The sequence below is a fragment of the Geotrypetes seraphini genome, chromosome 10 (genome assembly GCF_902459505.1).
Source record: "Geotrypetes seraphini chromosome 10, aGeoSer1.1, whole genome shotgun sequence".
Classification (NCBI taxonomy): domain Eukaryota; kingdom Metazoa; phylum Chordata; class Amphibia; order Gymnophiona; family Dermophiidae; genus Geotrypetes; species Geotrypetes seraphini.
In genome coordinates this window covers 132,158,930-132,174,793 of record NC_047093.1, presented here as the reverse complement: position 1 = coordinate 132,174,793, position 15,864 = coordinate 132,158,930, and the positions used below count along the sequence as shown (strand labels likewise).

Here is a 15,864-nt window from a genome sequence, read left to right as displayed (position 1 = left end):
TAACTACCTCCATGAAGAGATCCCACATGCCAAATAGAAACATAGAACGTGACGGCAGAAAAGGGCCACGGCCCACCCAGCCTGCCCACCTTAATGGCCCACCCCCTAACTACCTCCATGAAGAGATCCCACATGCCAAATAGAAACATAGAACGTGACGGCAGAAAAGGGCCGCGGCCCATCCAGTCTGCCCACACTAATGGCCCACCCCCTAACTACCTCCATGAAGAGATCCCACATGCCAAATAGAAACATAGAACGTGACAGCAGAAAAGGGCCGCGGCCCACCCAGTCTGCCCACCTTAATGACCCACCCCCTAACTACCTCCATGAAGAGATCCCACATGCCAAATAGAAACATAGAACGTGACGGCAGAAAAGGGCCACGGCCCACCCAGTCTGCCCACCCTAATGGCCCACCCCCTAACTACCTCCATGAAGAGATTCCCACATGCCAATCCCATCTTTTCTTAAAATCTGGCACGCTGCTGGCCTCAATTACCTGTTGTGGAAGATTATTCCAGCGGTCAACCACCCTTTCGGTGAAGAAATATTTCCTGGTGTCGCCATGAAATTTCCCCACCCCTGATTTTCAACGGATGCCCTCTTGTTGCCGTGGGGATGCCCTCTTGTTGCCCAACCGTATAACCCAACTTTTATATTCCTTCCCTTCACACATAGAATTTCTATCCACACGTAGAATGTTTATTTGATTTGATTCAATTCCCTCTTTAACATATACATAGAAACATAGAAACATAGAAATTGACGGCAGAAAAGGGCTACAGCCCATCGAGTCTGCCCATACCAATGACCCACCCCCTGACTCCTACTCTCTCAGAGATCCCACATGAATATCCCATTTTCTCTTGAAATCTAACACGCTGCTGGCCTCAATCACCCTCTGAGGCAGCTCGTTCCAATGATCTACCACCCTTTCAGTGAAGAAGTACTTCCTCGCATCACCCTGAAATTTCCCTCCCCTGATTTTCAGCGGGTGACCTCTGGTTACTGAGGGCCCTATAAGACTGAAGATATCATCTTTCACCTCTATACGCCCAGTAATATACTTAAAGGTCTCAATCATGTCCCCTCTCTCTCTTCGCTCCTCCAGTGAGTACATCCGCAGTTTTTTTAACCTTTCTTCATACGTGAGTTCCCTGAGCCCCAAAACCATCCTGGTAGCCATTCGCTGAACCGACTCAATTCTCAACACATCTTTTCGGTAGTGTGGTCTCCAGAATTGAACACAATACTCGAGATGAGGTCTCACCATGGATCTGTACAGCGGCATTATGACTTCAGGTTTTCTGCTGACAAAACCCCTACGGATACAGCCCATCATTTGTCTTGCCTTGGACGATGCCTTCTCTACTTGATTTGCAGCCTTCATATCGTCGCTAATGATCACTCCTAAATCACGTTCCACCGTGGTCCTGGACAAGGTTTCACCATTTAGTGTGTAAGTTCTGTGTGGATTTTTTTTGCCTAGGTGCATTACTTTACATTTTTTAGCATTGAAGCCCAGCTGCCAAGTTGATGACCACTGTTCAAGCTGTCTTAGGTCCTGCGTCATAAAGTCAGGCACACTGCTTTTGCCAACTATGTTGCATAGTTTGGCATCGTCGGCAAACAGTGATACTTTTCCTCTAAGTCCTTGGGTCAAATCTCCTATGAATAAATTGAATAGAATCGGCCCTAAGACGGAGCCCTGAGGTACTCCACTCATCACTGCTGACGTTTTGGAGGGGGTACCGTTTACCATCACCCTTTGAAGCCTACCATCTAGCCAATTCCTTACCCATGTTGTGAATGTATCCCCTAATCCCATCGATTTTAGTTTGTTCAACAGCCTGCGGTGTGGAACGCTATCAAAAGCTTTGCTGAAGTCCAAGTATATCACGTCAAGGGACTCACCGGCATCCAGTTGCCTGGTCACCCAATCAAAGAAGTCAATCAGATTAGATTGGCAGGACCTTCCCCTGGTGAATCCGTGTTGCTGTGGATCACGTAGATTTTCTTCATCTAGAATTTTGTCAAGTTCCTGTTTGATTAGTGTTTCCATGAGTTTGCACACTATGGATGTAAGACTCACCGGTCTGTAATTTCCTATAGCGCAATCCCTCCCCCACCCTCCAATTTGATCTACTCTATCCTTGCAATATAATTTGTACAGTTACAGTTAACAGGTTATGATACAAGTTTTTATTCTAACTCGACACATACTAGGGATCTAATACCAATATACGTGGAGGGACATAAAAAAGAGAAACACCCAAGTCCAAAATTTTTTTTGTTTTCAAAAATAGTCCACTTCTACATCCAGCCGGTTGATCATTCAGGCCACTAGTACGTCTATCTTTATACCACATTCTCATCCCAAAAATCAAATGCCTAGAGCAAGACCTTTTGGATGTGGGAGGGGCCAGCAAAGTGATAGACTGGTCACCCAAACATAGCAACACAACAATAGGGCACCTTAAAGGGCTGTGAACTTCACAAAAAAGGTGCCACATAAAAGTCTCACCAGAACTCCCTTGCAGGTCATGGTGAGCCCCCCAAAACCCACTATACCCACCTGTCTACAACCCCAATAGCCCTTATGGTTGCAGGTGGCATCTCTATGGCAATACAGTAGGGTTTTGGGGGGCCCACTTTTTCCACCATTAATGTAGTAGTTAGAGTGGCTTATGGGCCTGGGTCCTTTTCTCTATGGTTCACTAGCCCACCCCCCAGACTACTTAAGCCACCTCTGTGCAGCTCTATTAGGCTTTCCTATGCCAGGAGCTGATGTTCCGGAGGCAGGTATGTACGTTTTTATTCTGAATTTTGTGGGGGTGCAACAGGGTCAGTTAATACCGGGAGGGGTGGAGGGGGTGTGTGTGTGTGTATCTTTACTTTGTCCCTGCAGTAGTTACCTGGTCACTTTGGATAACTTGTGGGCACTTATACCTGGTTTTAGATCGCCTAAGTCACAACGTATAAGTTCCGTCTAGGCAGCCTTGTCAAACTTTCGATTATCCCTATAGGACAGTGGTCTCAAACTCAAACCCTTTGCAGGGCCACATTTTGGATTTCTAGGTACTTAGAGGGCCTCAGGAAAAAAATAGTTAATGTCTTATTAAAGAAATGACAATTTTGCATGAGGTAAAACTCTTTATAGTTTATAAATCTTTCCTTTTGGCTAAGTCTTAATAATAATATTGTCATTTATAGCTAAAGAGACAGATGATCAAGAAACTGTTTTATTTTACTTTTGTGATTATGATAGACATACCGAGGGCCTCAAAATAGTACCTGGCAGGCCGCATGTGGCCCCCCCGGGCCGCGTGTTTGAGACTACTGCTATAGGACGACTAAGACTAGGTCAGCCCACATCCTGCCCAAAACCTGCCCTCACCACTCCTCCAAAAATGCCCCTTTTCAGGTCTGGGCGCACAGCGGGATTCAGAGGCCTATAAAGTCTCTGGATACGTCTAAAAACCTGTTTCAATTATCGGCACTTGGAGAACCTATCTCTTAGTTTGTCCAAGTGCCAACTTGGGTGGGTGTTTAGACGTATTTTTGTTTCGATTATGAGCCCCATAATATACAGGTTACAATTTTCCATAGATACAGTGGAAGATTTTTCAATACAAGTTTTTATCCTAACGCGACACACACCGGACTCTCGTACTAGTACATTTCTTTGTAATCATTCGGTCATGGGCAGGGGAGTTAGGTGAAGAAGTATGTTTTTATGGCTTTCCTAATGTTGAAAAGTCCTTCAAGAGATCCGATCTGCGGGGGCAGTTGATTCCAGAGACTCGATATGAAGTGGGAATAGGAACATCATTTGGTGGTTTGTTTGCCAATGATGGAATGCACTTGGTTTTTTCCAGGATCTTGGAGAAGAAGGGTAGGTTGGAGACAGGTCTATAGTTGCAGGGTTGTGTGGATTTTTTCAAGATTGGTCAGATGACTGCCAACTTTCAGTTTGCAGGCATTATGCTTGTTTGTAGAGAGGCGTTGAAAGGAAGGATGGAGTCTACAAGGGCATCTTTGACAGCCACCAGGAGGCGTGGCAGACCGGGGTCCAGGTTGGAGCCTGAAGGACAAATAGAAACATAGAACATAGAAATAGACGGCAGATAAGGGCCACGGCCCATCTAGTCTGCCCACCCCAGTGACCCACCCCTACCTATCTCTTTGAATAGATCCCACATGTCTATCCCATTTGGCCTTAAAATCAGGCACGCTGCTGGCCTCAATGACCTGAAGTGGAAGACTATTCCAGCGATCAACCACCCTTTCAGTGTAAAAGTGTCTAGTATCTTAGCAATGTCATCATGGGAGACTGTTCTGAAGTGAGATAGGTTCCCAGTTGTAGTTTTAATTATCTTGTCTGAGTTGTGGGGGGATGAGGGCTGTAGCGCAGTGAAGTCGAGGTGAGACTGCATTTTGTCTACTTTGTCGGCAAAGTAGTCTGAGAGTGTTTCGCTGTCAAGTTCATTGTTAAGGCATTGGTTGTCTCCTTGTGACGTTTTATCTTTTTAGTTAGTTTAAAAAGGTTTTTTGATCTTTGGGGGGGGGGGTCTTTAGTAGTTGTTGGTAGTAGAATATTTTTTTTAGCTTCTAGGGTGGCTTTTTTATATTCTTCATTTAGTTCTTTTCATTTGGGCCTGTCACTGTTAAGTCTGGATTTGTACAATTTCCTTTCCACTTTCCTTAGTTCTCTCTTCTTAGTTCTTAAGTCATCGGTAAACCAGGGGGAGGAGTATTTGCAGGGATAGTATTTGATCTCTTTGACTGGCGCTAGCCCTTTGTATAGGGTTTTTACCTCAGTATCCCCAGTCCACAGCAGCCTCGTCAACAGATTTGGAGTAGGTTTTTAATATTCCCACTAGGTTAGACGTGTGGAGAGATCCTCTAAGTTGATAGCACCATTGTCGTATATCTTCTTATGTTGGGTTTGCTTCCTGGTTGATTTGTTGTGTAAGTGTGGTTGAATGTAATCACATGGTAATCGGACCAGGGTACTGGTTTGGTGGTGCAGCTAGGAATTTCTGTAGCGAGTGGTGTGTCTTTTTGAATAAAGATTAGGTCTAGGATGTGGCCCTGCAGAGTGGGTCAGTGAGGGGACCATTAGCTGAAAGCCTTGGTCCAAGAGTGAAGTTATGAAGTCTGCCGCTGATCCAGTTTCATTTGGGTAGCTTGTGAAGTTAAAGTCTCCAAATTATATGTGATGACCAGTTTGCTAACGATGGATAGCAGGCCATCTAGGATGCCCTTTGGAGAGTGTGGTGCTCTGTATGTCAAGGCAAAGGTTAGAACTCTGTTGAGACCCACTGAGAAGATGAGACACTCTAGTGCATCTGGTGTGATAGTGTCTATCAGTCTTGAATTGAGGCTGGACTTAATGATGGCAGCTACACCTCCACCTCTAGTGATGGTGCATAAGCAAGCTAGCATTTGGTCCCCTTGTGGGCATAGCATACACAAGGCAGCTCCATCATTCTCTTTAAGCCAGGTTTTGGCCAGATTTCAGTAATTAGGAAGATGTCCCAGTTATTGTCTGTGAGGAGATCATTTAGCATAATGTCTTTGTTGTTTACGGACCTTGCATTTGCAAGTGCAATTTTGAAGTTTTGGGGAGTGGTTGTGGGTGAGGTGGGGATGGTGGGGATAGGCTTAAGGTAGCAAGGTCTGTGTGCTATGGATTGGCTGCAGGGGAGGGGACTCAGTTCACCATATGTACCCTGGCCTGTGATGATTGAGATGGAGGAATAAATGCTGGCACATTCAGAACATTTTCTCCAGTGTGGATTTATTCATACATTCTGAGATGACCTTTTTGTTTAAAGCTTTTACCACATTTAGAATGTTTCTATGGTTTTCCTCCAGTGTGGATTCTTTCATTATTTCTGAGTTGATTTCTACTGAAGCTTAGGCTAGTTGTGTGATTGAAGCTATTACCACATTGAGAATATTGATAAGGTTTTCCTCGTGTGGAGTCTTTCATGACATCTGAGATGATGTTTCTGAATGAAGCCTTTATCACATTCAGAACATTTATATGGTTTTTCTCCAGTGTGAATTCTTTCATGAGTTATGAGTTTACCTTTTTGTGTGAATCCTTTACCACATTCAGATCTATTCACAGGGCAAAGGTAGGGGAGGGACATTAAGGTGGGCAGACTAGATGGGCTGTGGGCCCTTATCTGCCGTCTATTTCTATGTTTCTATGTTTATAAGGTTTTTCTCCAGTGTGGAGTCTTTCGTGAATTCTGACTTGATCAGTTCGATTAAAGCTCTTGCCACATTCAGAACATTTATATGGTTTTTTCTCCAGTGTGAAGTCTTTCATGACATCTGAGATGATGTTTCTGAATGAAGCTTTTACCACACTCAGAACATTTATATGGTCTTTCTCCAGTGTGGATTTTTTCATGAATTGTGAGGTTACTTTTTTGTTTGAAGCTTTTATAACATTCAGAACATTTATATGGCTTCTCTCCAGTATGAATTCTTTCATGAATTATGAGTTCCCCTTTTTGTGTGAAGCTTTTATCACATTCTGAACATTTATATGGTTTCTCTCCAGTATGGAGTCTTTCATGGTTTCTCAGGCTAGTTCTGTGATTGAAGCTATTACCACATTGAGAACATTGATATGGTTTTTCTCCAGTATGGAGTCTTTCATGGTTTCTCAGGCCAGTTCTGTGAGTGAAGCTTTTACCACATTCAGGACATTTATATGGTTTTTCTCCAGTGTGAATTTGTTCATGAGTTATGAGTTTACCTTTTTCTTTGAAGCCTTTACTACATTTAGAACACTTATATGGTTTTTCTCCAGTGTGGAGTCTTTCATGACATCTGAGATGATTTTTCTGAATGAAGCTTTTACCACACTCAGAACATTTATATGGTCTTTCTCCAGTGTGGATTTTTTCATGAATTATGAGGTTACTTTTTTGTTTGAAGCTTTTATAACATTCAGAACATTTATATGGCTTCTCTCCAGTATGAATTCTTTCATGAATTATGAGTTCCCCTTTTTGTGTGAAGCTTTTATCACATTCTGAACATTTATATGGTTTCTCTCCAGTATGGAGTCTTTCATGGTTTCTCAGGCTAGTTCTTTGATTGAAGCTTTTACCACACTCAGAACATTTATATGGTCTTTCTCCAGTGTGGATTTTTTCATGAATTATGAGGTTACTTTTTTGTTTGAAGCTTTTATCACATTCTGAACATTTATATGGTTTCTCTCCAGTATGGAGTCTTTCATGGTTTCTCAGGCTAGTTCTTTGATTGAAGTTATTACCACATTCAGAGCATATATATGGTTTTTCTCCAGTGTGAATTCTTCCATGAGTTCTGAGTTTACATTTTTGTTTAAAGCTTTTACCACATTCAGAACACTTATATGGGTTTTCTCCGGTGTGGAATCTTTCATGATATTTTTGATTGAAGCTTTTTTCACATACTGAGCATTTAAATAACTTTTCTCTCTTGAGTTTTATTTGTTGCTCTTTTTTTTTCTTAATACTGATTAATCCATGTCCTCTCAGATCAAATACCTGGCTGAAGTTTGTATCATGCACAGAACATTCTGATGTCTTGCTTTCTTTGGAAACCTTTTGATGAGTTACAAGTTGTGATTTATATACAAATGATTTTTTACACTTCATACACTGAAACGGCTTGTCTCGTCTGTGAAATATGTTTTGTCCTGTCAGGGTTGACTTCCCAGTGAACATTTCCTCAAATGTAGTGCTCTGAAAAAGTCTCTTGCTTCTGACTCTCTGATTTTGTATGAGATTTGTACAATTGGTTGAATTTCTCTTTTGTTCAGTCCATTCATCCAAGCTCTCTCCCTTTGAGGTATTTTCTTTCATACTAGGTGATCTTAAACTACTACTACCCCTCACACTATCAGCTGAACAATCCCGGCTGTCTCTGGAGGGGTCTTTGTGTTTCCATTCCTCCCTCTGCTGTCCATCACACACTCTCTCTCTTGTATTTCCAAATCCATCATCTGTTGGATGAAAATGAAAAGTATGTACAGTACTTAAATTATACAGCTATTAAGAGATAATGGACTGTTTATACTCGTAAACAAATATCCACAAAGAAATCTTTAAAGTCATGAAGAGATATAAACAGACCATCTTTTACATCTGAAACACCTAAAAACACATCTGTTCCTGAAGTACAGTACTTAGGTAACTGACCTATACAATCTTAGTCCACAACAACTGATCTTTAAAACTGTTAATCACTAACTTAACTTTGTTAATTCCACTCAATCTGTAGCATCTTTTTAATCAATGTAAACTGCATAGAACTTCACGGTCCTGCGGTATATAAACTATTATTATTATTATTATTACATCCACTCCAGAGACTGTACACAGGAGTTCATTCTGTACCTGTGAACCAGGTCTTGCAGAAAGCCACATACTTTGTTTTCTGCTCCTCCTACTTAGCTGAGGAATACAGAGCCCCCTACAGTTTTTCTTTCTGCAAGCGAACTGTGCAAAAGTGTTTCTGCTCTGTTCTGCTTATTTTTCTTTTTCGGTAGCTTCGGTGCCTTGAGTCCCTTATTCAGGGGTTCTCTGCCTGGAAAAGGAAGCAGATCCATGGAGCCGCACTGCAGCTTCACAGGGGAAGCTTTGAATGGACCTGTGGAGCCAGCCTGCTGTGTTCCACCTTAGAGATCGGGGTCCGTTCCCCTGGGAGTGAGCCCCCTCTGACCTAGTCAAAGGCTTAAGTGCAGGCTGTTTGTACCCTGAGTATCGGGGTATCAGGACGCAGGCTGCATTTTCCCACCCCGGTCATGTATTAAGGTTCCAAGGGGTGGAGATTTTGATTGGGGTCAGTCCAACTAGCAGTCCGAAGATCGGCACTGCTAGTTTTTTGTCCCATGCAGCTGCTTGTTTTTTGTCCCATGCAGTTGGAACAGAAGGATAAGATCTTACGGAAACTAGATTGCAGAGAGAATTACTCCACTACTTAGAAAGGACCAGTGACGTCTGCCTTTCTGACTGTGTCCTGACTAGCCAATCCAGGCAGGAGAGGCCAACGTCCAAAGCCTCTATTGCCAAATGGATCTGCATGGCCATTTTGTCGAATTACATCGCCTGTGGAAAGTAGCTGCCAGTTTCTCTCAAAGCTCGCTCGACCAGGGGTGTTGAAGCTTCGTGGGTGGAGTCTTGGGCTGTTCATCTGGTCGAGATTGTAGGGTGGCTGCTTGGTCATCCCTTCATACCTTTACAAGGTTCTATAGAGTGGATGTGGTGGCTCAATCTGATGCTGCATTTGGGGTCGCGATTTTGTAGGCAGGCTCTTCTATCCTACCTTAGACGTTGCCATTGCTTTGGTACGTCACCTGCTGTACAAACTCTGGAGTGGATGTAAAAGAATGGAAGATTAGGTTCTTACCTTTGTTAATCTTCTTTCTGTTAATCCACGGAGGAGTCTGTACGGCCCGCTCTCTATCTGTTCTGATATTTCTATATCGCCTTCATTTTCTGCCTCAGATATTTTTCCTTTCAGGCCTCAATATCTTCCACTCAGCAGACACACCCTGCGGGATATCCTCCTGTAGCCTCTGGCTAATTTCAGATTCTTGCTCGTTGCACACAACAAGTTGGTTCTTATTGCTGCTATGTTCATGTTTCCTGTTTATTAATTGTTTTCTTATATGTTACGGAGCAGATCAGACTGTTATTATGTTTGCAGGGAAGTTCCCCGTGCCCCACTTCTGTGTATACTTTGCTCCAGTGATATTCAATTGCTTATGGACTCAACTGTAGGGGGGCTCTGTATTCCTCAGCTAAGTTGGAGGAGCAGAAAGCAAAGTGTGTGGCTTTCTGCAAGACCCAGTTCGCGGGTGCAGACTCCTCCGTGGATTAACAGAAAGAAAATTACCAAAGGTAAGAACCTAATCTTCCAGTGCCGACCTCGTCTGCTGTTTCTGGACATCTCATCCTCCCTTCCAGTCTCTGCAATGATTCCCTTTACTATCATTACATTCACTAACCAAAAATGCTGTGAAAATTTAGAAATATTCCACAGCACATAGGAAGACCTTATTACATATGAATTCTTGGCTCACCGCTCTTGGTATCAGCTTCCTCCTCTCCTCCCTCCAGTTGATCGCTGACAGGATCCTCTTCCATTTTCAGGATCTCTACTGTGGGCTCAGCAGTATAAATTTGGCTGCCTGTATGAAGAATGGAAAATAACTTTAGGTTTCACAGGACAACTTAAGAAAAACAAAACTTGCTTAAAACCGAGATGATGAGATTTTTAGGACCTCTAAAAATGTAAATATCCAGGTGGAAGTGTAGGGTCATGAAATGGTTAACTTTTGTTTAAAATATTGCTCTGGCCTACATAGCTGAAAACAGTGTATAATCTATTGACTGCATCTGCCTAAAATGTATGTCCCTACCTTACCACATTGTAAGCTGAATAGATAAGAGTTTGAGCCATGATGTACCCTGCCCTTCTGTACATTTACCTGCAAGAGTTAGATAAGTGTCCTGCTAGTGACCTGCTAGTGTGAGCTTAAAACCAATGAGTGTTAAGAAAAGTAACACGTGAAAAGCTTTTTCTAGAATTCAGTTGTATAGCCAGAAAAATGAATAAATATCTCTGTAACTTCCTGGTTTCGGCACTTCTGAGCCAGCTTGAAGCTCAGGGGTCCAACATGCATGCTGTGAATAAAACTTGTATTTTCTTCACGCCTCTGACTTTGTGTATCCAAGTGACCTTTCATTTGGCGCCCGAACAGGGACTTGAAGGTCTCTTGACCACTGGTTACTCGATTGGTCACTTGTTTCTGGTCCTACGGCTGATATGTCTGCTTAGCCGGCTGCCTTCCTTTTGGGGGGTTGGCAGACCTCAGGACGTTGGACCGCTTCAACTGACTTATCTAGTCTCAGTTTAAAGTACAAGAATCTGTATCTGTATCTGTATCTGTACCTGGAGTGGCCACTATCTGGTAAGTGGGGATTGATCATCCCTATCCTGTCTCTTGTCTCCTGCCTAGTAAGCCACGTGATCTGTCGCTGAAAAGTTGTGGGAAAGGGATTCTAGGAACTGTTATTTTCTGGTTGAGTAACTGAACTGAAATCTGTTGTGTTTTGTGTGTTTGAGAGTGTCTGAGACGTCCTTGAGGACGAAGCGAGTGTGGACCTGTTAGTACTGCGTTTCCCTAGCCCGGAGACGGGCGGGGCCAGGAATACAGGGAAGTGTTTTTGTCCTCCATTGCACAATGGGGGGATGTCTGTCTACCTGTGGGGATCCCTTGATATGTTAGCTAATTTTAAAAAAGGAATTTGTCTTTGATTATACTTAACAAATCAACCCTTATTTGTCTGTGCCAGTTAGAATGGCCGATATTTGGTGTGGGCTGGCCCCCTCTGGCTCCCTGGAAGAGGACATAACCCGTTAAGTTTTTATGCATTCGTTTGCTGTCGGTTCCTCTTCCAGTCAGCCTATTTTGCATTCCTATTGGAAAACCCTTCACCGTCCTTGCTTCAGACCTTGCCAAATTCTTCCCTTCATCTGATTCCCAAGTCCTGCAGTATCCCGGGTTCTTTATGACTTCTGTCTGTTCAAATGTATTAGTGAAGTTTAAACTGTCAGTTGTTCACAGCATGAGAGGAGAGTACTTTTCCTTTTGTGCTGATAAGGGCCATGAAATGTTTAGCACTTCAAATGTGGTTTCTCCTGAAACAGATAAGTGGTTTTGCATTTTTGGCTATGTTATAAAATGTATATGCATATTCAGAAATGCATATAAACGAAAAATATGATTTCTGGAACTTATATTCCATGCTAAAAAGAAGTTCTTTGTCCAAATTTAGTAGTTATTTGTCTAAATTTAAAAGTTCTGAAAAGGACTACATCTGTAATTTGATCTCTTTGATCTTTAAGCAACTCTCTCTCCTTTGTGAAATTCTGTAGGAAGGGGGAGTAAGTCTCTACTGAGACCCATGTTGATTGTAAAAAAATAAAAATGAACAATGTTTAAACTTGTGAGTACAGTAAAACTTTGGTTTGGGAGCATAATTTGTTCCAGAAGTATGCTTGTATTCCAGGGCACTAGTGTACAAAAATATACATACTTGTATTGCATGCCCTTGCTCGTTTGGAACAGTCACTGCATTCCTGCAGCGTTATATAGAGAGGAACCATTGGCTCAGTTGTGAAAATGTGATGCTTCTATACTGTATGTACGTGTATTGCAAGACGTTGCTGGTATAGCAAGTTAAAATTTAATCATTGCTTGTCTTATAGAACACTTGCAAACCAAGTTATTTGCAATCCAAAGTTTTACTGTATATTCCAATCTTTGTTTTGTATTTCTGTATATAAAAAATGTAAGTTTAGGTATAACAATGTAATTTTTAGGAATGCTTTTGTATTGAAGTAAATATTTTTGCCAGTCAGCTGATAGTGAAGGGACTGCTGCTTTAGAGAGCGCTTGTGTCAGACTACCCTGCTTAGTGGGTGGATCCAGAACTGCATTTAGCTTAATTTTATAAGTCAGCTCTTTGGGGTAGGAACCTGATATAGAATAGGGATTGAGAACAATTCTTATGTGTTAGTACACATCTTAAGTTCAATTATTTTGTACCTTCTCTAATCTTTTGTAAACCACATAGCTCTTCACGGTATTGCGGTATATAAACTGTTATTATTATTATTATTTATCTGAGTCTTTCAGATAGTGGGTCTGCCTTTTAAATTTTCCTGTGGCCATATTTACATTGATTTCAAGTATGCCTTCCTCGTGTCACCTACCTTGGCTTTCAAATCTCCAAGGGTACCAGGTCCCTTCCTACACCAGGCTGTCTGTAGTCTCCCTGTCCCTGATAACTGCAAGGCTCTGAGCACCTTTCTCAGTATTGCAGGATACTGTCCCATCTGGATCCCTGATTTCTCTACTATTGCTCGTCCTCTGTATGATTCCACCAAAGGCGCTGACTCAGCCCCTTTTGTCTGGACCCAACTTCAGGAGCGGTCTTTTCACTGCCTCCAAAACTTCTGACTCAGGCCCCTGCCCTCTGGCCCTTCTGCCCATGAAGCTGAGCTGTATGCCCTCACTTCTGCCTTGCGCCACTCTGCCTCTCAGTCTTGCAATATATATACTGACTCCAAATATGCTTTCCTTAACTTGCATTCCCATAGGGCCATCTGGAAATATCGAGGTTTCATTACAGCCTCCGGCCGCCTGATCCATCATGCTCCCCTCATTCTTGACCTTCTTGAGGCCGTACAACTACCCTCACGTGTTTCTGTTATGCACTGCCATGCTTACAGATGCGTGACGGACCTTGTCTCTCGTGGCAATGCCCTTGCCGACCACACAGCCCGAGCTGCCAGTCTCTGCCCCCTCTTTCGGCTCCTCTGTATACAATCATTCCTTTTCTGGATTCCCTTACACCCCAGTACGCTTCTCAGGAACAGACTTGGGCATGCATTATTTTGGGCCAGTCTGTCCTGAAAGGGGGGTGGATACAAAATGCGCCAATTCAAGTGCCAATCCAGACCCACACACTGATACTTCAAACGCAAGCACAACACCCTCATAGTTATTCCTCAACACCTGGCCCTCACGATTGTCAAAAGATGCCATGATCTGGCACACTCTGAGGAACCCGCTATGAAAATGACTCTCAAGAGACATTTCTTTATCAATCACCTTGATCAGCTAGTCCGGAATATGGTCCGACAGTGTGTTGTCGGTTCTAGAATAAAATTCCCAATCAGATGACTGCCACCTCTTGGATACCAACCTATTGGAACATATCCGATGCAGGTTCTGTCTGTAGATTTTACCCACATGCCCATTTCCGTTCCCTCAGTCACTTCCTAGTCTTCACAGACACCCTGACTAGATGGGTCAAAGCCTTCCTTACTTGCACTGAACACGCCAGAGACGTAACCAAACACCTCCTGAATAATTCCGTGCTTTGGTCTCCCTGTTTTTATAGGCAGTGACAATGGCCCTGCTTTCATTGCCGATGTTGTCCAACAAATTGCTCAGGCCCTCCAAATTGAATAGAAATTATATGCTGCTTACCATCCTGAGAGCTCTGGTCAGGTCGAAAGAATAAACAGAACTCTTAAGACCCTTCTCACAAAATGAATTGAAGAAACGAATCTGTCCTGGCCTGTCCTGCTGCCTTCTGTTCTTTTTCAGATTAGATGCATCCCATCTAAGCCCCATTTGAGCTCATGTCTGGCCGGCAACCACCCATTGTGAACCCAGATCCTGGTTCCTTTGCTACTCTGGGATCAGATATCCTCCAGAGTCAGGTCCAGTCTTTAGCTAAAGCCCTTTAAGAGTTCCACAAATGGGTCCTGGAAAGGGCCCCACTATCGATAGCTACACAAGTCCATGGGTATGTCCCTGGAAATACAGTATGGCTAAAACTTGGAAGTCAGACCCCCTGAAACCTAGGTGGATAGGTCCTTTTACTGTCCTAATTTCTTCTCTTACAGTTGTCAAAGGTGTCCGGACATGAAACTTGGTTCCACTACAACACGGATCTTCAGCTGAAGCTTTCTAAGACCTCAAAAGTTCTGAATATTTACCACTGTACTTAGCAGGTGTTCTGAATATAATTCTTTATAAGTGTTTGAGTTTAATTGACTGCCTGTGGTTCACACTGCCTTTAGCAAGTGTCTCGAGTATAACTGTTTGAAGTTTTCTAAGTTGTGCCTGAAAGAAAAATGAGCTTCCTATGTTAGTATATATATCTGATATTTGTGTTGCCCTTACTTATGCTTCTTTCTTCTGTATTTCTTTCCTATTGTACTTAACAAGTGCAGCCCCTTTGCCTGATGTTTGTTTGCATGAAGGAGTTAAGTACAGAAAGTGTCAAACATCAGAGAGTATTTTCTGTTTCCAACCTACTGGTGATGAAGTTTAAAAGTGGGCGGAAATCTGCATTTATAATGTTGAGGGTCCACTTATCAACTAGACTCTTATTGTAGACCCCACTCGCCCGGTGTCTTTGTATTGTGATACATGTGTGCTATTTGATGTTTCTCAAGGTCATGGTACTACCCCTAATTCAGTTTTGTGTGGCTCCCTAGATTGACAGCGTTATTATACCAAAAGTGCTAAGTATATATGTCTGTATAACCTGATGCCTTTAAGAACTGCCCCTATGAGGAAACCTTCACTAATGGTGGAGCCTGTCCTTTATGAGAAAGAATACCCCGTCTGCCTCCCTTACTATAGGTCCTAGCTCCGGCCCCTTGTGTACTACAGGCTACTGTAATCCCATGGTTTTCACTATCACTGACCCATATAACTGGAATGCCAATGTCCAAGTCCAGAAGGCCAGAGACTGCATGGCATTGTATATTGATGGTAAAAGGTGAGACTCAGGTACTGATGTATATGTCCGAATTGTATCCCACTCATGTGCTCCTGTCTATCACTCTGTGGTGTTTCCCCAGTTTTATGAAATTATGAAAGTAGATACTAATATCCTGTAATCACTAGAAATCTGTTTATATAGTTTGCTGAAACTATAGGTCAGACTCTTAATGTTAGCAATTATTTTGTATGAGGAGGGACTGGTATGGGAGAACAGTGGCTATGGGAGGCAATGCAGCTGGACATGTTAAACCTGACTTCACAGACCCTCACTTTTACGTCAGGTCCACGACCTTCACGATGGGCCTTGTGAACCTCCATTGTTGCTTCCCACTGTCTTCAGCCCTTCAGACACTGCTTAATGGAACTTCCTATGAATGATGGTCAGCTCCTGATAGTTGATACTGGCTCTGTGATCTGTTTGCCTACTCTTGATTGCCTGCTTAATGGACTGGTACATGTGTGCTTTGCAT

At 42.8% G+C, this 15,864-nt stretch overlaps 1 protein-coding gene and 1 pseudogene across 4 annotated transcripts in view; one reads left to right on the top strand and one right to left on the bottom strand.

Annotated features, from left to right (window-relative positions):
* The window catches only part of LOC117367671, a 154,901-nt pseudogene that overhangs the window by 20,847 nt on the left and 118,190 nt on the right, over window positions 1-15,864 (top strand).
* LOC117367632 (zinc finger protein 271-like) overlaps window positions 1-15,864 on the bottom strand; it is a 204,055-nt gene that overhangs the window by 87,179 nt on the left and 101,012 nt on the right. The window lies entirely within an intron of this gene.